General features: G+C 42.4%; 1 long non-coding RNA gene across 1 annotated transcript in view; it reads right to left on the minus strand.

Moving 5' to 3' along the window:
* The window catches only part of LOC119470346, an 89459-nt gene extending 67455 nt beyond the window's left edge, over positions 1-22004 (minus strand). The window contains exons 1-3 of the long non-coding RNA XR_005199240.1: positions 21883-22004; positions 11401-11589; positions 10298-10485 (exon numbers count right to left, since the gene is read on the minus strand). This is a non-coding gene — a long non-coding RNA (uncharacterized LOC119470346). The remainder of the gene's footprint in view (positions 1-10297; positions 10486-11400; positions 11590-21882) is intronic.
* Positions 22005-23405: the final 1401 nt, after the last annotated feature.

Raw genomic sequence — 23405 nt, forward strand, 5'->3', positions numbered from 1 at the left:
AAATAAGTAAAAGGCAAATGATTGAAATATATAATGTTAGGTGGTGGTAAGTTATTTAGAAAAAAATAAAGGAGGAAGACGGGTTATAAAACTTTGAAGGTGGGAAATAAAATTTGAGATCTTGGTCTGAAAAACAAAGAAAAACTTTACTAAAAAAGCAATATTTGAATGAAGGCCTAAAAGGAAGTGAAGGAGCTGGCCATGTGGTTACCTGGACAGAGAACATTCTATGTAGACAAGCAAGTGCAAAGGCCCTGAAGCAGGAATGTGCTTGGAATATTTAAGAAACAGCAAGGAGATCAGTGTGGCTGGGGCAGAATTAATAAGCAGAGAGCAGAAGGAGACCAGCTGGACCTGGCTGAGCTCTGTGGATCAATGCGAGGCTTTCACCCTGAGGGACCTAAGAAGCCTCAGAGGGCTTTGAGCAGAATGGCTTTGACAGTTGTATTGAAAACAAAGCATAAGGGACCAAGAACAGAGTCAGGGAAAATAATGAGGAGGCTATTGTGATAATTCAGGTGAGAGGTAATGGGGGCTGGGACCAAGGGAGTGAACATGGGGGTGGGAAAAATGGTTAAGCTCTGGATATATTTTGAAAGTAGGACTTAGGGGCCTTTTTGGCAGCTGAGATATGGTAAGTGGGAGAAAGCGGAGAGTCAATGCACCAAGTCTTTGAGTCAGAACAAATGAAAGAATGGAGCTGCCATGGATTGAGATGCAGGAGAGGCTGGTTGGGAGGGAAGATTGGGAGTTTGTGCTTGGACAGGTTGGCTTTGTTACAGATCCAGTAGGGCAAGGAGGCATAGATGCATATGCAGATCTGGAACAGAGGAGGCAGAATGTATGGGACGCATGGAAAGCCGCAAGACTAGATGGAATCCTCCATGCTATGTGTGTGTACGTAGAAAAGAGAACTCCAAAGACTGAGCTCTAATGCACTCCAAAATTTAGAGATTGAGTAGATGAAGAATAAACCAAAGTGGCTTTAGACAAAGCCACCTAAAGTTTCAAAGAAAGCTAGTGAAGATGGTACCCTGGAAGCCAAGTGAAGAAAGTGTTCAAGGAGTGACTGACCAAGTCAAATGTTGGGGTTTGTAGATCAAATGGTAGGCGGACCAAGAAATGGCCATTATGTTTATGGTGATCATCAGAGGTTTGGTGGAGTGGCAGCAGAAAAAAAAAAAATCCTCACTGGAGTGGGTAAAACAGAGATTGGGGGGAAAGAAATTGGAGAAAGTGAGGATAGATGACTTTGCAGTTTTGTTTTAAGGGAAAGAGAGAAATAAAGAGGACTACAAGAGAAGTGGAATCTAGGTTTTTTTTGTTAATATTGGAGAAATTATGACATATATGAATGCTGATAAATGATCCAGAAGAGGAGAGAAAGATGATACTTCAAGAGAAAGAAGGTGAGGAAGGGAGTTTCTGGAGAAATGATCAGCCAGGAGTTGGGTTCCAGGGCATGGAGGGAGCTACTGGCCTTTCTAGGGTCATATGTAGTTCATGCTCCTTACTATACAAAGGGGAGAGCTTATGCATATATATACAAATGATTTTTTTACTCACAAGAGGGCATTGGGACAGATAACTGTAAGCAATTTTTAGCCACTAAAAAACCACACCACTAGAATTCCATGGAAGAGGGGAGAGAGCAGCATTGATTAGAAAATATAGCAATAGTAGGATCCAAGATGGCCAAATAGGAACAGCTCTGGAGTGCAATTCCCAGCAATAACAATGCAGAGGGTGAGTGCTCACTGCATTTAAAAACAAGTTTTCACTGCCCACAAACCAGGAGGTTCCCGGGCTGAAAAGCACCACGAGTTTTCAGCACAGCTGGTGCCGGGGGTTGGTGCACAGAAACTCACACAAATCTGGGCAGCTGTTTCAACTGGCATCTGGAATGCCTGGGAGACCGAACCACCCATTCAACTGAAAGGGAGGGGGCTGAGACAGGGTGCCAATCTGGCTTGGAGGGTATCACCCCCAGAAAACAAGCAATCTGAAAGGCTCTGGATTGAGAGCTTCACAGCAAGGACAGCTGGAACTCGGATAGTCCAGTTCAGTGGGGGGAAGGGCGTCTGCCACTACCAAGGCAGTCCGCCAATACCGAGGCAGTTCACACAGCAGCTGGGCAGAGTCTGCAGCAGCTCAGCAATGCCTCTGCTGGCAGACTGTGACTAGACTACTCCAGGCAGGACAGGGCATCTATGAAAAAATGCAGCAGCATATCAGGAACTTATAAATAAAGCCGACCTTCCCAGGTCATAGCACCTGGGAAAAGAGGCAGTTATGAGTTCAGCTGCAAAAGACTTAAAGTTACCTGCCCAGCAGCTCTGCATGGAACAATGGAGGTCCCAGAACAGTACTTGAGCTCCTATAAGGGACAGATTGTCTCCTCAAGCAGCTCCCAGACCCCAGTACACCCAAAAGACATCTCAAAAAGGAGAGCTGAGGCCAACATCTGGTGGTGCCCTTCTGGGATGAATATAACCAAAGAAGAAACCAGTAGCAACCCTTACTGTTCTGCACCCCTATGGGTGATCCCCAGGGAAGCAGGGTCTGGAGTGGACCTCCAGCAGTCCTGCAGCAGAGGGGCCAGACTGCTAGAAGGAAAACTAACAAACAGAAATAAATAGCTTCAATATCAACAAAAAGGACGTCCACTCAGAGACCCCATCCAGAAGGTACCAATTACAAAGACCACAGGTAGATAAAGCCACTAAGATGGGAAGAAACCAGCACAAAAAGGATGAAAACACGAAAACCAGAATGCCTCTCCTCCTCCAAGGGATCACAACTCCTCAACAGCTAGGGATCAAAGATGGATGGAGAATGAATCTGATGAAATTGACAGAAACAGGCTTCAGAAGGTGGGTAATAACAAACTTCTCAGAGCTAAAAGAACATGTGCTAACCCAATGCAAAGAAACTAAGAACCTAGAGATAAGGTTAGATGAGATGCTAATTAGAATAAACAGCTTAGAAGAAGAATATAAATGACTTAATGGAGCTGAAAAACACAGCACAAGAACTACGCAAAGCATACACAAGTTTCAATAGCCGAATTGACCAAGCAGAAGAAAGGATATCAGAGATTGAAGATCAACTAAATGAAATAAGAAGGGAAGAATAGAGAAAAAAGAGTGCAAATAAATGGACAAAGCCTCCAAGAAATATGGGATTATGAGAAAAGACCTAATCTACGTTTGATAGGTGTACCTGAATGTGATGGAGACAATGAATCCAAGCTGGAAAACACTCTTCAGGATATTATCCAGTAGAACTTTCCCAACCTAGCAAGCCAGGCCACCATTCAAGTCCAGGAAATACTGAGAACACCACAAAGATATTCCTCAAGAAGAGCAACCCCAAGGCAAATAATTGTCAGATTCCCCAGGGTTGAAATGAAGGAAAAAAATGCTAAGGGCGGCCAGAGAGAAAGGTTGGGTTATCCAGAAAGGGAAGCTCATCAGACTCACAGTGGATCTCTCAGCAGAAACCCTGCAAGCCAGAAGAGAGTGGGGGCCAATATTCAACATCCTTTAAGAAAAGAACTTTCAACCTAGAATTTCATATCCAGCCAAACTAAGCTTCATAAGTGAAGAAGAAAGAAACCCCTTTATCGACAAACAATTGCTGAGACATTTCATCACCGCAACAGCTGCCTTACAAGAGCTCTTGAAAGAAGCACTAAACATAGAAAGGAACAACCAGTATCAGCCACTCCAAAAATGTACCAAATGGTAAAGAGCATTGACACAATGAAGAAACTGCATCAACTAACAGGCAAAACAATCAGCTAGCATCAAAATGGCAGGATCAAATTCACACATAACAATATTAATCTTAAATGTAAATGGGCTAAATGTCCCAATCAACAGACACAGACTGGCAAATTGGATAAAAAGTCAAGACCCATTGATGTGCTGTATCCAGGACACCCAGCTTACGTGCAAGGGCACACATAGGCTCAAAATAAAGGGATGGAGGAAGATTTATTAAGCAAATGAAGAGCAAAAAAAAAGCAGGGGTGGCAATCTTAGTCTCTGATACAATGGACTTTTAACCAACAAAGATTAAAAGAGTCAAAGAAGGGCATTACATAACGGTAAAAGGACCAATGCATCAAGAAGAGCTAACGATACTAAATATATACACACCCAATACAGGGGAACCCAGGTACATAAAGCAAGTTCTTAATGACCTACAAAGAGATTAAGACTCCCAGACAATCACAGTGGGAGACTTTAACACTCCACTGTCAATATTATACAGATCAATGAGAAAAAAAATTAACAAGGATATCCAGGACATGAACTCAGATCTGGACCAAGTGGATCTAACAGACATCTACAAAATCTCCAGCCCAAATCCACAGAACATACATTTTTCACAGCACTGCATTGCACCTACTCTAAAATTGACCACATAATTGGAAGTAAATCACTCCTCAGCAAATGCAAAAGAATGGAAATCATAACAAATAGTCTCTCAGATGACAGGGCAATCAAATTAGAACTCAGGATTAAGAAACTAGCTCAGAACCACACAACTTCATGGAAACTTAACAACCTGCTCCTGAATGTAAACTGGATAAACAATGAAATGAAGGCAGAAATAAAGATGTTCTTCGAAGCCAAGGAGAATGAAGACAAAACCTACCAGAATCTCTGGGATACATTAAAAGCAATGTCTAGAGGGAAATTTACAGCAATAAATGTCCATCAGAGAAGTGAGGAAAGATTTAAAATCGACACCCTATTGTCAAAATTGAAAGAGCTAGAGGAGCAAGATTAAAAAAACTCAAAAGCTAGTGGAAGGCAAGAAATAACTAAAAGCAGAACTGAAAGAGACAGAGACACAAAAAACCTTTCAAAAAATCAATAAATCCAGGGGCTGGTGTTTTGAAAAGATCAACAAAATAGACCTCTAGCCAGATTAATCAAAAAGAAAAAGGAGAAGAGTCAAATAGATGCAATAAAAAATGAAAAAGGGGATAACACCACCGATTTCACAGAAATGCAAACTACCATCAGAGATTACTACAAACGACTCTATGCACAAAAACCAGTAAACCAGGAAGAAATGGATAAATTCCTGGACACTTGTACCATCCCAAGCCTAAACCAGGAAGAAGTTAAAACCTTGAACAGACCAATAACAAGGGATGAAGTTGAGGCCACAATTAATAACCTACCAACCAAAGAAAGTCCAGGTACAGATGAGTTAACAGCTGAATTCTACCAGATGTACAAAGAGGAGCTGGTACCATTCCTTCTGAAACTATCCCAAACAATACAAAAATAGGAATCCTTCCCAAATCATTTTATGAGACCAACATCATCCTCATACCAAAATCCAGCAAAGACTCAATAAAAAAAGAAAACTTCAGGCCAATATCCACGATGAACATCGATGCAAAAATCTTCAATAAAATACTGGCAAACCGATTGCAACAGCACATCAAAAATCTTATCCATCACGATCAAGTAGGCTTCATCCCAGGGATGCAAGGCTGGTTCAACATATGCAAGTCTATAAACGTAATCCATCACATAAACAGAACCAAAGACAAAAACCACATTATTATCTCAATAGATGCAGAGAAGGCTTTTGACAAAATTCAACAGCACTTTATTCTAAAAACTCTCAAAAAACTAGGTATTGAAGGAACATATCTCAAAATAATAAAATCTATTTATGACAAACCCACAGCCAATATCATACTGAATGGGCAAATACTGGAAGCATTTCCTTTGAAATCCGGCACTAAACAAGATGCCCTCTGTCACCACTCCTATTCAATATAGTATTGGAAATTCTAGCCAGAGCAATTAGGCAAGAAAAAAATAGGTATTCAATTAGGAAAGGAGGAATTCAAATTGTCTATTTGCAGTTGACATGATTGTATATTTAGAAGACCCTATCATCTCAGTCCAAAATATCCTTAAACTGATAAGCAACTTCAGCAAAGTCTCAGGATACAAAATCAATGTGCACAAATCACAAGCATTTCCATACACCAATAATAGACTAACAGACAGCCAAATCATTAGTGAACTCCCATTCACAATTGCTACAAGAGAATAAAATACCTAGGAATACAACTAACAAAGAATGTAAAGGAGAACTACAAACCATTGCTCAAGGAAATAAGAGACAACACAAACAGATGGAAAAATATTCCATGCTCATGGTTAGGAAGAATCAGTATCATGAAAATGGCCATATTGCCCACAGTAATTTATAGATTCGATGCTATCCCCATCAAGCTACCAATGACCTTCTTCACAGTACTGGAAAAAACCACCTTAAACTTCATATAGAACCAAAAGAGAGCCCACATAGCCAAGACAATCCTAAGCAAAAAGAACAAAGCTGGAGGCATCACACTACCTGATTTCAAACTATACTACAAGGCTACAGTAATCAAAACAGCATGGTACTGGTACTAAAACAGAGATATAGACCAATGGAACAGAGCAGAAGCCTCAGAGGCAATGCCACACATCTACAACCATCTGATCTTTGACAAACCTCACAAAAACAAGTAATGGGGAAAGGATTCCCTGTTTAATAAATGGTGTTGGGATAACTGGCTAGCCGTGTGCAGAAAACAGAAACTGGACCCCTTCCTCACACCTTACACTAAAATTAACTCCAGATGGATTAAAGACTTAAACATAAGACCTAACACCACAAAAACCCTAGAAGAAAACCTAGGCAAAACCATACAGGACACAGGCATAGGCAAGGACTTCATGACTAAAACACCAAAAGCATTGGCAACAAAAGCCAAAATAGACAAATGGTATCTAATTAAACTCCAGTGCTTCTGTACAGCCAAAGAAACAATCATTAGAGTGAACCGGCAACCAACAGAATGGGAAAAAATTTTTTCAATCTACCTATCTGTAGATTCTGGATATTAGCCCTTTGTCAAAGAACTACAACAGATTTACAAGAAAAAAAAAGCAAATAAACCCACTTAAAAATGGGCAAAGGATATGAACAGACACTTTTCAAAGAAGACATATATGAGGCCAACAAACATGAAAAAACACTCATCATCACTGGTCATTAGAGAAATGCAAATCAAAACCACATTGAGATACCACCTCATGCCAGTTAGAATGGCGATCGTTAAAAAATCTGGAGAACAATAGACGCTGGAGAGGATGTGGAGAAATAGGAACACTTTTACGCTGTTGATGGAAGTTTAAACTAGTTCAGCTATTATGCAAGACAGTGTGGAGCTTACTCAAGGACCTAGAAATAGAAATACCATTTGACCCAGCAATCCCATTACTGGGTATATACCCAAAGGATTATAAATCATTCTATTATAGAGACACATGCACATGTATGTTCATAGTGGCACTATTTACAATAGCAAAGTCCTGGAACCAACCCAAATGCCCATTAATGATAGACTGGACAAGGAAAATGTGGCACATATACACCATGGAATACTATGCAGCCATAAAAAATGATGAGTTCATGTCCTTTGTAGGGACATGGATTAATCTGGAAACCATCATTCTCAGCAAACTGACACAAGAACAGAAAATCAAGCACCGGATGTTCTCACTCATAGGCGCATGTTGAATAATGAGAACACAGGGACACAGTGAGGGGAGCGGCACACACTGGGGTCTGTTGGAGAGGGGCAAGGGAGGGACAGCTGGGGTGTGGGGAGGTCAGGGAGGGATGATATGGGGAGAAATGCCAGATGTAGGTGATAGGGGGATGGAGGCAGCAAACCACATTGCTATGTGTGTACTTAACAATCCTGCATGATCTGCACATGTACCCCAGAACCTAAAGTACGATTAAAAAAAAAAAAAAAGAAAATAGAGCACTGATGCAATTTGAAATCCAGAGACAGAAATAAGTCTGGGATATAAAGCCTTCTGGCTCTCTGTTAATCTCTTCCTACTGCTTTAATATGAGCTGTGGAACCAAAGCATTTCCTTATGCTAGGTATTAATCTAGTAGCCTATTTTAAACCATACACCCAAGAGATGGGTTGTGACAAAGTACATAGTACTCCTGGGTAGTCCTTCCCTAAATACTTGCTAAAGGAATGGATATGGGAATGCAAAGGAATAAATGAATGGCAATCTTGTCCTTTATGCTGACATCAAGCTACAGAGGAAAGCAGTTGCTCAGTATATTGTGTGTGCCTTAGCAAAATATTAAATGCAAAATACACATATAAATATAAAATGTGAAATAGTTGAAGAATCACAGGTTTTGGAGTTGGACAGATATGTTTGACTCCCAGATTTGCATCTCAGTTAGATGGCTTCTTAAGCTATGGGGCTTCTTAAGCTATATGAGCCTCATCTATAAAATGGGAGTGGCAGTGCCTCCTAACTTACAGAGTTGCTCCAAAAGTGAAACCTAACACAAATATCACATAATAGTCTAGTACAGTTCCTGGTACATATTAGATGCTGAATAAATGCTGGTTTTAAAACAACTCTGTTTGATGACCTTGTAAAATTCACTGACTTCTCTTCTGCAGCATTTTAAAATTTTTAGAGTCAACCCATGAGATAAGGCATTCCAGAAGATTCTCCCTCACTGTGTAAAATACTGCTTGTTTCTTTGAACATAAAATGACTCCTTCAAAGTCTTCAGCCTCTTCCTCCCTCACTCCAATTTGGTGATTAGTTCTTATATTTTGAGTGGTTTCTCTTTGTTTTTAGGTTTGGGCTTTTTTTCTTTTCTTTTTTTTTTTTAACTTATAAAGTCCCGTTTTCCCAAAGGCTATAAGATGGAAACTTAGGGGTTCTGTTTTCCTTCAAGCAAAGCTTTGCCCCTGAACACATTTGTTGGAGACACTCCATGTAGGAGTAAGATGCAAGGCACAGGGGTCTCTAACCACACCCCACCCAGGCCAGCTTTGCTGCTCCAAAAGAGAGACAGCCACCAGGTCAGTGAGGGAGATGACTGTTTAGGATTTCTTCACCCCCATCAAATTATGGGTGACTAGAAGAAAGTTTGTTTGACATTTCTATTCAGATGAGGTCAAGAACACTCAGCAGGGGTTGTTGTGGACATTGAGAATGTTCTCACAGGATCCTGAAGAGGCTTGTAGTAAGAGGTGTTTCTCAGCAACCCAGGGCCACCTACAAGGGTTGGTAAGTAATCTGAGAGGAAATAAGCTGCTTAGGATCAGGACTCCCCGTGTTTTCAACAACCAAGAAAGAATGATTTATCTGTAAGAAATCTTTGGTAGCTTTGGTGGAACAAGAGCGTGAAACAAACAAACAAAAAAAACTTCAACGGAGACGAGGCAAGAATTTATGCAAAGAAATACCTGACATCAAAGTACTCTAGCCAATAAAAATGACAATTTTCAAGCTCACGTGGGAAGCATTCCTTCCAGCAGCCCTGCCCTGCCCATCCCCTCACCTCCCACCATTACAAACATACCCATGAGCCCCCACCTCTGGGAAACCACAAAAGGCTCCTCTCCTGAGACATTTATTAGGTTGATTGGCGCAAAAGCAATTGTGGTTTTTGGCATTAAAAGTAATGGCAAAAACCGCAGTTACTTTTGCACCCACCTATAGTTCTGCTCCGTCTACGTGGACCATAATTTTTGCCTGGTATGAACATCTCTGTGGTCAGCATTCTTTAAATTTGATGCTTCCCAGCCTTTTTCACACAGATGCCATTGCTCTGCAGCATTTTGAGAAGTTCCCAAGAAGCCACTCAAAGCTGAGGCCAGCTGCTCAGCTTCCTGATCACCCCAAGTGCTGATGGGATAAATATCTCAAAGTCCATCATAACCCATTTCAACAGAATGCCAGTTGGAAAGCTCTCCCTAGCGACTTCTGTCTCTAGAAACTTCCACCTGAAGAATGTGGGTTAGGAGAAGAAGCGAAATTCTAGAGGAAACCCACAGAGTCAGTAGGAGAAAGGATTGAGGTCCAAGAGAAAGGGGATTCCCCCTTTTCTTCAACAACAGTGACACCACTAACAATGTTAATAGAGCATTAATATGCATAGACTTTAGGCTGATTATTTTACAGGTCTTATCACGATTTTTATAACAACTATGCCTGGAAGGTACTATCTTTATCCCCATTAGAGAAGGGAGGAAGCTGAAGCTTAGAAAGTTTAGGTAAATGGATTGCCAAAGTGATACACATATCAGGTGATCTTGATATTTGAAGCCCATAAGCTTATGTTCTTAACTTTTTGACCAGTCTACTTCATAAACAAGAAAGGGAACAGGCAGGGGTGGAAGTGGGGTGTGGTGTAGATGAAATTCTCTTACCTTGATCTAGGAACTGACTTGGTTCCAGCCCAGCTATTGGGATGAGGACCTGAAAAATTCCATGGTGGGAGGAGTCTCGCCCTCCACAGGTAACTTCTGCCTAGCTTTTGTCTTCTTTGCATTGAGGAATGCATCTAGCGATCTTCCCCTGAAGCTCATTTTGCAGAGATTTGGGAGGCTACATAGTCCTGAGAAGGATAGAAATGCATGAGAGGTTGGGGACACTCGTATCCAAAATGCAAGGTTGCATTTTTTTTCTTAGTAAGTACAGAAAGCACAAATCCAAGCACACCTCTATGGGAAAGCACACACCAGATTCTTCTGCCTTAGCTCCAGGTAGCTAAGCTCCATCCCCCTCACTCTAACCTCTCTATCAACCTTCCCGTTTTCCATCCTTCAAAGTAGACACAGGAGCCTTATCTCCTCTCTCACTGAATGTCAGACTTCAAATGAATACTCAGCAAGACTTGTTCTCCCCATCCTGAGTCAGGATTTTCAAGGAGTTCACCAGGTTTTCTAAATGAAAATTTTCTGACAAGGGCACAGAGAATACTTTCTAACCAACAGCACCTGACGAGGTCAGGCATTGGAAGTCAGGCATTCTCCAGCTCCTCCCTGCATTAGATATACAAATTCAGGACATAGACCCGGTTTCAAGTGCCAGACTCATAGTTTATCAGCCTCTTGTGGGTAGCAAAGACTGAAGGTCTGTGTGAATCAGACCAGTGAAATCTCCCCAGGCTGCTGCATGAGCAGACTTAGAGGACAAGGCCAACTTGCAGTTCTTGTCTCCAAGAAAGACCCTTTTTATGATTCTAGCAACCACCCCAACCAGTGAAATTGTGTATGCAGTTGAGAATAGTGTGACTCCTTGTTCCTCATTATCAGTGCATGAGGTAACTCTTGGTATTATTTCTGCTTATTGATCTTATATAAGATTACATCAAGAGGTCTGAAGTCTTGTGATATGCTTGGCTGCCTCTGTGATCCTCACCAAACTGGCCCAGAATCCAGAAGTCACCCAATGCCCATTCCTGCAAAGGGCACAAGCACAGGGGCAACAGCATGTAGTCAAATTGTGTGTGCATTCAAAGATTACTTACGTCCCTCCATTTGAGTGGGCACACGGACCGCTTTAGGCTCTAGAGACCTCTCAAGATCATGCCCCAGTGCTGCTCTCGAGCAGTATAGCATCCTGGGTTGTTTCAAAAGAGACTGACAGCTGTCTCCCAATACCCAAAGATCACACAGCTTTGTTCCATCTCCTCCAAGGGCTGATCAAGAGACTTAAACTGAAGCAGGAGGGATTTTAAGTTAGAACAGCTTTTGAGGAAGCCTTGTGAGACCTGATTTGAAAACGGTGAAGAGCTTCATCTTGGCCAGAGGCTTATAGGCATGTTTACTGACCATCCTTTGGAAGACTTTGAGAGCATCTTACCTGGAGGAAGTTGTTGTATTGAAAGTTCAGACAAGGAAAGCTCTGGATCGCCCATCAACTGTGGAGACCAGTGATAAATAAATACCAGGATAAAACCCCAATCAGTGTCAGAAATTTCTGTGAGCTGAATTTCCCTGATGACAAGGAAAGGGCAGCCAGCTGGGGGCTCTGACTCCGAGATCCCTCATTCTGTGCCTATACTCCTTCAGCAGAAAGTGCCAGAATACAATTCCAGACTTTCTTCCTCCTTTATCACCTTCTTTTTCTCCTACCTTTTGCTGGCAAAGCTATTCCCTGGAGAATTCTGAAGGTGTCCCCTGGCTGAGCCAAGCTGGCAAACACCCCAGCCAGAATGCAGAGCGGTAGAAGAGATCAAAGACAGGTGATGTCATTTTTAGGACAGTCTGGGAATGCGTGTAAGGCCAGACGGTAGAAAGTGGAATATAACTAGCTACACCAAAAAGGGGTAAGCTGCAATATGTCAGGGTGGGCTTTTTTTGTGTCTGCAGAAAAACAAGTAGAATAACAGGTCAGTGGTGAGGCCAGAGTTCCTGTGTCCACAGAGATCAGGAATTGTCTGCAGCAACAAGGCAAGAGCTTTCCTGAATTAGATGAGAAATGTTGCCCCATTTATGCTCAGCCAGAATTCAGAGAGTAAATTTATTTTCTGCTATCAAGAATTGTATAAGAAGGACTTTGGAGTAAGTCTGTCTTAGAAGGAAAATATTTAGAATTCAATTCATGTCCCACTCTTGATGAAATATTCCCCAGCCCTTCAGGCCTCCCTGGATCTCTCTAGGGGAAAAAAAGGAAGCCAGTTTTAGAGATTAGATCATAAACATAACTTTATTCTCATTCACTCACCACTCCCAATAGCCTAAGAGCCTACAAGTCACTTATATTCTCAGATCCCAACTCATAACATACACACACATACACACACACCCTACTTATTGACATGTCAATTACACTTACACATAATAATCATGTAATGGTATTTTTGGTGCTATGACCCCTTTGGCAGTCTGATGAAATCCACAAATCCCCTCAGAAAACTGTTTTGAATTACCTAAAATTAAACACGTAAGATTACAAAAGAAAATAATTATATTAAAATTCAGTTTTCAAAACGTTTTTAAGCCAATTTGGAGTTTGGAAATACATGTGCCTTCTTATCAAATCTTCAAATGATACCAATGATGGAGCATATTGACATTGTCATGACTATAAATGATATTTTGATATATCTGCAAGAACTGTAAATAATATGAACATATCCGTGATTTCTATTAATAAAAGTATAAACACTATTAACACTACTGTATTGTCAGCTATATTAATATTGGCAAAAATGTCACATTTTAGTTAGAAGTTAGTGAAAATAAAGATGTAATTTTTTTCCTCATTCAAGTTCATGGACCCTCTGAATTCCATCCCCTGACACCTTAAAGATCCATGGATTTTAGTTTAATATTACCCTGACTTACCTAGCATATGTACTTATAGATTATATACACATTCATTCATTATATTCATTAACACTTATCACCAACAATTCACACACAACTTTCTAAATTGCACCTCAAAAATACCCAACCAACATACTCACTAGTATACACACACAAAACACTCATATAACACTTGTGTGCTGGTAAATGTTTAGCAACCAGCTCTCCATAAATAAAAGACCCTGATTTGTAGAGTTTGCTAAGTTCCTTAATATAAAGAATCCTATGATGGCCAATTTCAAATTATTAATACAATGTCAGTGAATGTACAGTTGGGAAGAGATGCACAGTAACAAATATTGCATAGTGTTTCCACCATACAGATACAATTGATGTAAAAAAACCTCAAGACATGTAAAATAATTAGCAAGGGGTGAAATTTAATTATTTATAACCTTTATTTTTATATAATTGTGAGTATATACAATTTAATTTTTAATAATGGTTGAGTTTAATTACCAGTTTACAAAATCCCTAAATTTAACAAGCCGCTCTCATGAGCCAGGAGAAGCCAGCTCCGCATGCCACTGCATATGCCTTTATACTCATGCATACCAGACCCTCAGGTTATGTTCTACATGTACATCCAGTCACCCTCATATTCACCAATGTCCCTGAGCCCCCACTCATGAAAATACACTCTGCTAACACCTTCACTCATGCACATAGCCACAACACTAGTAGTATTTTTCTATCTTTTTTTTTTTAGAGACAGGGTCTTAGTCTGTCTGCCCCAGCGTGGAGTGCAGTGATGTGATCATAGCTTATTGCTGTCTCTAACTCCTGGGCTCAAGCAATACTCCTCACTCAGCCTCCTGAGTAGCTAGGACTACAGGTGTGTGCTTGGCTAATTTTTATTTTTTTAATTAAAAAAAATTTTTTTTTTAGATTCAGGGTCTCCCTATGTTGCCGAGGCTGGTCTCAAACCACTAGGCTCAAGTGATCCTCCCACCTTGGCCTTCCAGCATTGGGATTAGTCATGATCCACTGTGCCTGGCCTCTGTCCATCATTACACACAAGTCTTCCATGATATATACCACACATTGCTGCATTATACAAACATATTCACAAACTCGCAATTCATAGACACCCTCAAACTCATATAACCCCAAACTTATAAACAAAATTAATACCACAGTTACTACATTCTGATCTCTGCACCCATCAGGGCTGGCTGGGTGACCTCGGATGGGTGCATCAGGGAAAAGCAAGGGGGCAACTTGGCCAGAGAGCCCATTTCCTCTACAGAGCGCCATCTGTCATTGTCTTCTCTTTTGTCTTTTGACTTCTGATTCAGTGAACTTCAGACCCAATTAGGTCTGTGCCAGTAAAAACAATGAGACATGCTGGGCTGTGTGGGTTGGGTGGCAGAGAGAATCAAGAAAGTTGTTTGTCAGGTGCCACTGAAAATAAAGTTTGAGTCTAACAAAATTCACACATTGAAGGAAGAAAGAGTCCCACTCTCTCCCACAGGCTGGAGGTTTGGGTAAGCATATGATGCATCAGGAGTAAGAACGCATCAGAAGTGTTTGCCACTTTTTCAAATATCTGGGCCATGGGTCCCAGGAAGACACAAAGAAGAGGAGGGAGAGCAGTGTGTGCTGGAGTTTTAGGGGAGGGGCCCTCGGAGCGGCCTTGGCAGTGGGAGTAGCCTGTGGTCCAGATGAGCTGGGGGCAGTGGAGTCAAAAAGGCACACGGGCCTCTACTTAGAGTACCTGGCCCCACAGGACCAACCCCCTCATGGGACAGGTGAGGAATTCAAGGTGGGAACTCACAAATGGCTGGTCACTAAGATGAGGCTAGAATCAGGGTCTCTCTATCAGGGTCTCTGTTTTTTTAGCAAGGTTTTTTTTTTTTTTTTTTTTTTTTTTTTTTTTTTTTTTTTTTTTTGTTTTTTTTTCCCTTTTATCCTTAGAGCAGGAACTCTATAGGTACTTGCTGTATTGAGCTGATAAAGGCATCAAAAAGTTAGAAAGGAGGTCCCTTCCCAGGGAGTCCAGAGGGCAGAGCAATCCTCACCAGGGCCTGACTCAACTGCTCATGACCCTGAGGCAGGAGGGGTTGGCCTTTCAGTCCTGACTCATCCCTATGGGGTCCAGCATCAATCCCTGGCTCCAACTGGGTCCATTCATTCCTTTAGCAGGATGGCCTGCCCCATCAAATGACCTGCCCTGTCAAATGACTTACCCCTTCAGGGTTGGGTGACAGGAAGAAAGAGTTTGACTTTAAGGATTGGCTGCACAGATTAGCTGAGTGACTTAGGACAATCCCAAACCTTTCTGAGTCAGAGATGCCTCAGCTGAACACATAAATATTCTAAATGATATTTAAGTTTTGTCTTAGTCAGTTTGGTGTACTGCTATAACAAAGATACCATTGACTAAGGGGCTTAAACAACGAATATTTGTTTTTTTCTCATAGTTTCGAAGGCTGGGAAGCACAAGATCAAAGCTCCAGCAGATTCTATCTGGTAAGGACTTTCTTCTTGGTTTGAGGACAGCTGCCTTCCTGCTGTGTCTTCACACGGCAGAGAGCAGAGAGAGAGAAAGCTCTCTGGTGTCTCTTCTTATAAGAGCACTAATTCCATTCGTGAGAACTCCACTCTCACTGCCCAAAGGTCCTGCCTTTTAACATAATCACACTGGGGGTTAGGATCTCAGTCTATGGATGTTGGGGGATCACAAACATTCAGTCAATGGCAAGATTTCTTCTAAGGTTCTGAAGACACATTACTGAGTGATGAAGTAAAGTTAGAGCAGTTAGGAGCTACATTTTTTCCATCTGTAAAATGGGAATAATAGGACCTATATGTCTTAAATTTATTGTAAAGATGAGATGCGATAATATAAGTAAAGTGCCCAACACAATGCCTGACCCAGTTAAGCCTTATAAATAGTGGTTATTGTTATGCCTTCAGAATTAACGAAGCAGGGGGTTAGGTTGGGAAACATATAAAAGAAGTATGGCATATAGTCCCTGCCCTCATGCCGCATGCAAACCAAAATGAGCACAGGTCCCTGGGTATAGACACCTCTTTCCAGGCTATGCTTAAGTAAGCTGGCTTTTGATTCATTTTGTACAAGGCACCCCACGTGTGAAATACGAGACCCACTGCTTGCCTTTAGGCTTATAGTGTCACTTAAGAGGAGGACACAACCAAACTCATACCACTGAGTGGCTAAGGAAACAAGAATAGAATTCAGAGGATGGAAGGGGGCAGGAGGACTTGAGCCAAGGACTCAGGATAGTAGAAACTAGACGCACTGAGAAGAGAGCTCAGCCAACCACCTCGCAGGGACAGGTGGCAAGACTGTGGTCCTGCAACATGGAGACGAAAACCTCGTCTGGCCTGCTTCATTTGTTTAATTGTTTGCACAGCAAGTCTTTGACGAAGATGAGTGCTTTTTGACAAGTGCCACCATTAAACACTGGGTGAGGACGGGGTGTAAAAATGAAAATGACATAGTCCCTGTCCTCAGGGGCATCTACTTGAAAAGAGAAGTCAGACTCATAAACAAGTGCCTTGCAAGGTGGAGAAGCGCTCACAGAGGTAAGTACAAACTGATGATGTCCTTTGGAGAAAAAAGGAGGGATTCTTCACTCACTCTAGATTGTCCCATTGGGGCAGGGAGCAGCTGGGGGTTTGGTCAGGGAATGGCAATGATAACTTACATTTATTGTTTTCTACATGCCCTCAGCCATCGCTCTATATTACCTGTTTTAATATGCATACCGGGGTAGGTGCTATCATTATCTTCATTTTACAGATGAAAACAAATTTTCAGCAGAAATGGGGAAAATTGGTTCCCGTATCTGGAAAGTCTAAGGGTAGAACTGGCCCAATGGGGCAGAAGTTTCAAACAACACCATCAGGGGGTTCTCTCTTACCCTGCCCGCTTTTTCTCCCTGTTGCTGAGCAGCAGAGACCCAGTGTCCCTGCTGCCTCTCCGTGCACCTCCAAGAGAGCACCCAGTCCCTGCTCTGCTAATGCCATTAGTGCATCTGTCTAACCTGCAGCCAGGACTCACTTGGGTTGCACAGAGCCTGTTGAAGGCCCATTTGCTCAACACATAATGGGGATTAGAATTCATTAATGCACTACAAATTAAAGTATTAATAACGGCCTCAGAGTTTAAATGAGAGCCAAGGAAGGGAATCTGGCAAGAGGCCGCCCCGCCCGCATCTCCCACCTAGCTACATTGTTCAGGCATGGGCAATCCTGCGCTCTTTAATATGCTGTGACAGCCGCTGAAGTGACCCCAGACAATAAACAGGGCCTCCTAGTTAAGTATTAATCTGTCAAAAGAATGACCTTCATCCACTAAAGAAGGGATGTTTTTAGAAACCTCGCAAGTGGAGGAAGGCTCATTTGCTTGCTCATTTAGCATATTAAAAGGGTATTATTGCTACAAACAAGAAATCTAAATGAGGCCTGGGCAGGAGCTGCAGATAACACTCCTGATTAAAGGTGCCGGGTAATGATGGACACGCGAGGCTGAATCCGTTATTGTTCACCAGCATGGCAGGACCTGGCTGCTGGGGTGATAAGAGCACTGAGCCCTGGCTGGAGCCAGGCTCTCTCCGTCAGAGAGGAGTGGAGCATGATGAGCCATGGGGGACACTGCCCACCTCCAACCTGGGACATGAAGGCGGCAGGAAGGGTGTCTGAGGTGACCTCCAAGGAAGGGAGCCTGGAGAAGTGGCCTCAAACTATTCCCTAGAGTGACCACAGCCTAGTTTGTGTCTCTCACCCTTTGACTTGTTTACTTCCAGCTTCTCATGTTCCTTTTGGTCAACTCCGCAGACAGCCACCCTTTCCCAAGAACCCAAGCAGTTCTCCCAGGGGCCAGCTCCTGCTTGGTCCCAGGAGAAAGTCTGGCAGAGAGAGAAAGGATAGACATGTTTTGTTTCTCTTCTGGGGATAACAGCAAGTTCCCACATGTCAGAAGGGAGGCTGGGTTGAGAAAGTAGGTGTCTCTAGCCTGTGACAGTCTGTCTAGGGAGGGGGGACTTGGCAAAGCCATGAGCAAAGAGAGAAGAGAAATATGATTGAGGGAAGGAAACAAAAAGATACAAACACAATTTCCCATGCAACAAATATCTGCAGGCAAAGGAGCTCTGCTATGTGTTTGGTTCCACATTAGATGACACGGGAGGAGAGGTAACCAAGAGGCAGACCTTGCCCGAGGGACTTGCCCTCTATTCAGGGAGTCAGGGATAAGTCAGATGAAACCAATAAGCTTGAAATAAGGTTTGAGGAACATGGAATATTTAGAATATAATAATGATTGATAAGAGGAAACAGTGGCAAAATTAGAGAATTTGAAAGGAGATTTGAATTACCCTAAGAGCTAATTGCACTTAAACATTCATCTCTGGACTGTGTGCTCCTTGAAGACAGTGACTTTGGTTCATCTCTGTGTTCCCATTGCCCAGAACAGTTCCTGACACACACGAGATGCTTGTGGTGGGGGCAATGCTATTTGTTTTCCACACTGCTCCCTTTTCCTGGGATAAAACACAGAAACATTTCTCTGCCTTGGAGCTCCCTTGGAGCTAAATTGGACGCATATGACCAAGTTTCCACAAATGGAAGCATGAAAAGAAGTGATGTATTACTTCTGGTCCAAGGTATGAAGGCATGGACCTCACTGATCTCTCTTGTTATAACAGCTTTGGCAAGTATGTGATGAGAGCAGACCATCACACCATAGAGGGAGCCTGGGTCCCTGAGTCACTAGATGGAGGGTGACTCTGACCAACCTGCATCAAAATTTTTAGTTTGTTATGTTGCACCACTGAGATTGAGAACTTTACTTTCTGAGGCAGTAAGAGTTATTTATCCTGATTAATAAATGCAGTGCATACTAAATGTTTGTTGAAATAAATGAATACTCTCATTTAATCCTCACAATAACTTCAAAATAGCTATTTTGATTTGACAGACAAGGAAACAGATTCAGAGTTAAGAAGCAACAGAGCCAGAAGTTAAATTTATGTCTTCAAATTCCATGCTCTTTTTACTATACTTGGCTGTCTTTCAAGAATATAGTCAGATGTATATTTTATATGAAATTTTACCAAAAGGTACTCCAGTGAAATAGAGGTTAGGGACTTTCCAAATGGGAGGCTTCTCTGGTTACCACTGCAGTTGGGACAGGATTGTCATCTTACATGCAGGTAAGACCTTCTGAATTCCAATATCACAATGAAGAGCTTTGGCCAACTGTGTTCTCTCCACGGTATAGGGGGTAGGATTTTTACTCCTCCATTTTCCAGCTCAGGAGAGAGAGAAGTCTCCTTCCTGGAAGCAAATGGTCAAAATCAGGAGAGACAGACCCATGCTGACTCTTGCATCTCACCTTCTAATATAGATTTATCAACCACCCAACAGCTTCCACAGCTCTGGAACCTGGCCTGCCTGAATTTAGGAAGCATGAAAATAGCTGAAGGCAAATATTAACAAGTGAATTCACTGAGAATCCCCTCTTCCACCCTGCCATTGTTGCAAAGAAGGCAGAGAGTGGTATGAAGAGGCTTGGGACTCTGCTCCAAGCCAAGAATAGGGGTCAGTACATAGGGAGGAAGGGAGGTGGCTACTGGACTGGAAAAAAAAATTAACCTCTGAGAGAAAAACTAGTAAGAATGGTTAAGATTCGTTATTACAGAGAAATCCAGGAGGGACTGGAGTGTCCTCTGTCCTCACTGAATGTCTCTCTCCTTAGTCCCCTGGGAGGGCTGGGTGCTCAGTTCAGCTAGCAGAATAGACATTTATGGAGTTAAGACCAAGTGCCAAGTACAGTGCCAGGTGCTAGGACACAGATATGAGTAAGAAGGGTCAGGGACAGGAACAGGGTGAGTGTCAGATGAAGCAACCTGTAATCCTGAGAAAACACTACCGCTCCCCAGGGTTGCTGCTAAACCACAGGGTGCCCTGGTGCAAAATAGAAAACAGGAGTATCCAGCGCAATCTGTAGTGGACACAGTGTTGCTCAGTGGCTCCCCTAGTGGCCAAATTCCCCCAAAATGACTCTCCCTTTCTATCTCCACTCTCCAAGGTATCTGTTTTCCAGTGGGACCTGCAGCTCTCGGAAATGCAAATCCATGAAGCCCTAGACATTAGAGCTGGATAAATCCAGAGACTGTTGTCACACTAATTCCCTATTTTAAAGATAAAGAAGCTGAGACCCAGAGAAGGAGAAATGACCTGATCGAGGTCACATTTTCCTAGGAGGTCACATTTTCCTGGCAGAACCGAAGTGATGACTCATTTGTGCCCATTAACATTTAAGTCAGAAAATGTATTAAAGCTGTTGCATAAGGTAGTCAATAGGTGGGTTAGTAGAAGTGGGGTAAGGTGGAAAGAGAACTGTCTGCTCAGACTGGACTGAGTTTAGAACATGACACTACTGTGTCCTCCCAGATTTGAGTCTGCTCCACCCCATTTTCTTCCCTTGATTCCAATTGCCCTCTAATTTTCACTTCTTAAGCAACCTGGATTGCTTTATGAAAAGACCATAGGGAAATTGGAGCCTTCAAGAGCTCTTTTGGCTGAGGAATTAGTCAATAGAATTACCCTCTCTTACTGTATTTATCTCAATGAAAAGGCCTGCCAATGGGCTGTCAATGACAGACAAGATAAGTATGAAGTAGCTGCAAGCTGGGGTCTTAATTGTGTGAGTGTCCCTTAAGGGACATGACATTTTTCTCTGGAGCAATAAGGCTGGGTCATCTCTACCCTGCCACTGTTGGCTCTGTTCCCTTGCATTCCACACTCACACAGCAGACCACCAGAGTGACAGCTCATGCACTGTTATTCCCTGGGGGTTTCAGCCCAGTTCAGTTGTCACCTTCTTCAGGATGCTTTCCCTGACCCCCTCTCCAGGCTCCACACTCCCAAACATGTGGATACCTCTCTTACGGTACTCGCCACATCGCACTGCCACTCTGTGTCCATGTCTTTGTCCCCCACCAACTCTGAGAGTATGGCCAGTGAGGCTAGACTGAGAGCTTCTGGATAGCCAGTATATCCAGGGATTGTGCCTGGGACTTCATCTGCAACATCACAACCCTGAAGGATAGGCTTTATGATCCCATCTTCGTTTGAAGAAACTGAAGGTTCAGAGGAGTTAAGGATCAAGTCTGGGGTTTTCACAGCTGGCAAGTGCAGAACTAGGTCGGCGCACTGGTCTACCTGACACTATAGTCCATGTTCCTACATAGACAGTAATCTAACTTTGCTACCCCAGGATGTCCTACTTATAAGCATCCACAGTTTGAGATTGTCAACCCTATTTGTGGCCTCAATGAAAATATCCCCTAATATTTTGGGATTCCCTAACCTCTCATATAGCCTAGACTGGACTTAACTTCCTTTCCCAGTGACATCTACCTCTGCATATGTTCCCTCCTCTATCTTAAAAGCCCTACTCTCAGGTGAGCCACAGTATTGTTGCCTGGGCTACCCCCAGCTGCTCTGCAGGATTGCACAGAGGACTTCTTTTAGGTTCTGGGCCTTATTTCTTTAAAACTCTAGCCAATTTTACACAATAATGACAAAGACAAGAGCTGCCTGCAATAAACACCCAGGACAAACATTCCTGCCATTATTTCCAGAGATCAAATAGATGGTCTTACCTTCATGGTGTTAACAAGATTCCAGGCTTCAGTTTGTTTTTTCATATAATTTGTTGGTATCTTGACATATCTACTTCTTTCTGATCACTTCATTAATTCATTTATATTTCCACTTTTTTAAAAAAGGAAATAAGACTCATGTTAAGTTTGGAATCATCTAGAAACTAACCCTGCTCACACTTTCTTCAGGCACCGAGAACTCTGATCCCTTCCCTATGGAACTGCAAAAGCCAAGGGAGACATGCACACATATCATCTGAGAACAGGGGCAGAGCAAAAAGGAACAGGGGGAGGGAGGGGAGGAGGAGAGTAGCTGGGTAGGAAAGAGAAGAACATATGGAATGAAGCTGCAAGTTGGAGGAATCCCAAAGGAGCGGCCGGAACAGTCATCAGAGTGGTGAAGGTAAGAGAAAGAAGGTTCCTTGATGTCCTTCTGGCACCGGAGACATACAAAAATAATAGGAGGCTGCAACCACAGGAGGCGGGAGGTCATGAATTTTGCCTGGTGAATTTCCTATTTTCGGGTTGAGAATTCTGCTCTGTGTTTGTCCTTGAAAACACCTTCAATTCAAGATTGGAGTGCCAGGAAAAAAAGGGGTCTAGGAGAGATGGAGACAGCCTCAGTCCATTTGGAAAGGAATGCCATGAGGCTTTAAATATCCAATGAGATTATTCAAGGAAAGATAAGAAGCTCAGGAAGAACCTGAGGACTGGAAATAACTCAATTGTAAGTACCTACATTTTGCTAACAGACAGGACTGTTCCAGATGCCAAAAAAGAAGCAGTCTGCACGGGTGATGGATTTTTCTCCTGGATATGGGAATCCGTGTCACAATTAACCTCTTGATGAGAGATTTCTCTCAATTAAGTTTTAGTTGACAGGTGGTAAAACCTGGACAACTGGCAAGGATTGACTGACAACTGGAGAAGATGAAGCCATTAATCCTTTCTCTGCCTCCTGGTTTATCTTCCTACCTCCCCTCCAAATACCCTTAGCCTCTGAATACTCTTTTCCAATGTCCCATTTAGAAAACTTTCCCTGACCTTTTCCCTCCTTCACCCACCTTCCATTGGGTTGGGACCTCTCCACTAGGCTACTATAGCACACTGTGCACATTTGAAAACCAGCATTTAAGCATTTAGTACATTGCACTGTAACTTCCTCTTCACCAGACTGCAAGTTCCTTAAGGGTAGGAATTCTGGTTGATTCATATGCTTTGCCTTAGTATTTAGCATTGACTATTACATGGTAGAGGTGAAATAAATATTTCTGAATTAATGGATAAATGAATGCTCACAGAACTATGATTCTAATCCAATAGTTCTCCACCCTTGGCATTCTAATATGGGACTTTGCAGTGGCATAGGCATATTTAAGGAAATCGAATTACCTGAGATAACAGTAAACCAATCACCAAAAAACTATTTTGCAGTCATCACTATGGTACAAACCTGTCTCACTATCTCTATAAAAGTGTCCAAAGCTGTTTCACTGCACACTGCTTGAGTAGAATTATTTGCT

This window comes from Cebus imitator, unplaced genomic scaffold (genome assembly GCF_001604975.1).
Source record: "Cebus imitator isolate Cc_AM_T3 unplaced genomic scaffold, Cebus_imitator-1.0 Scaffold28, whole genome shotgun sequence".
Classification (NCBI taxonomy): Eukaryota; Metazoa; Chordata; class Mammalia; order Primates; family Cebidae; genus Cebus; species Cebus imitator.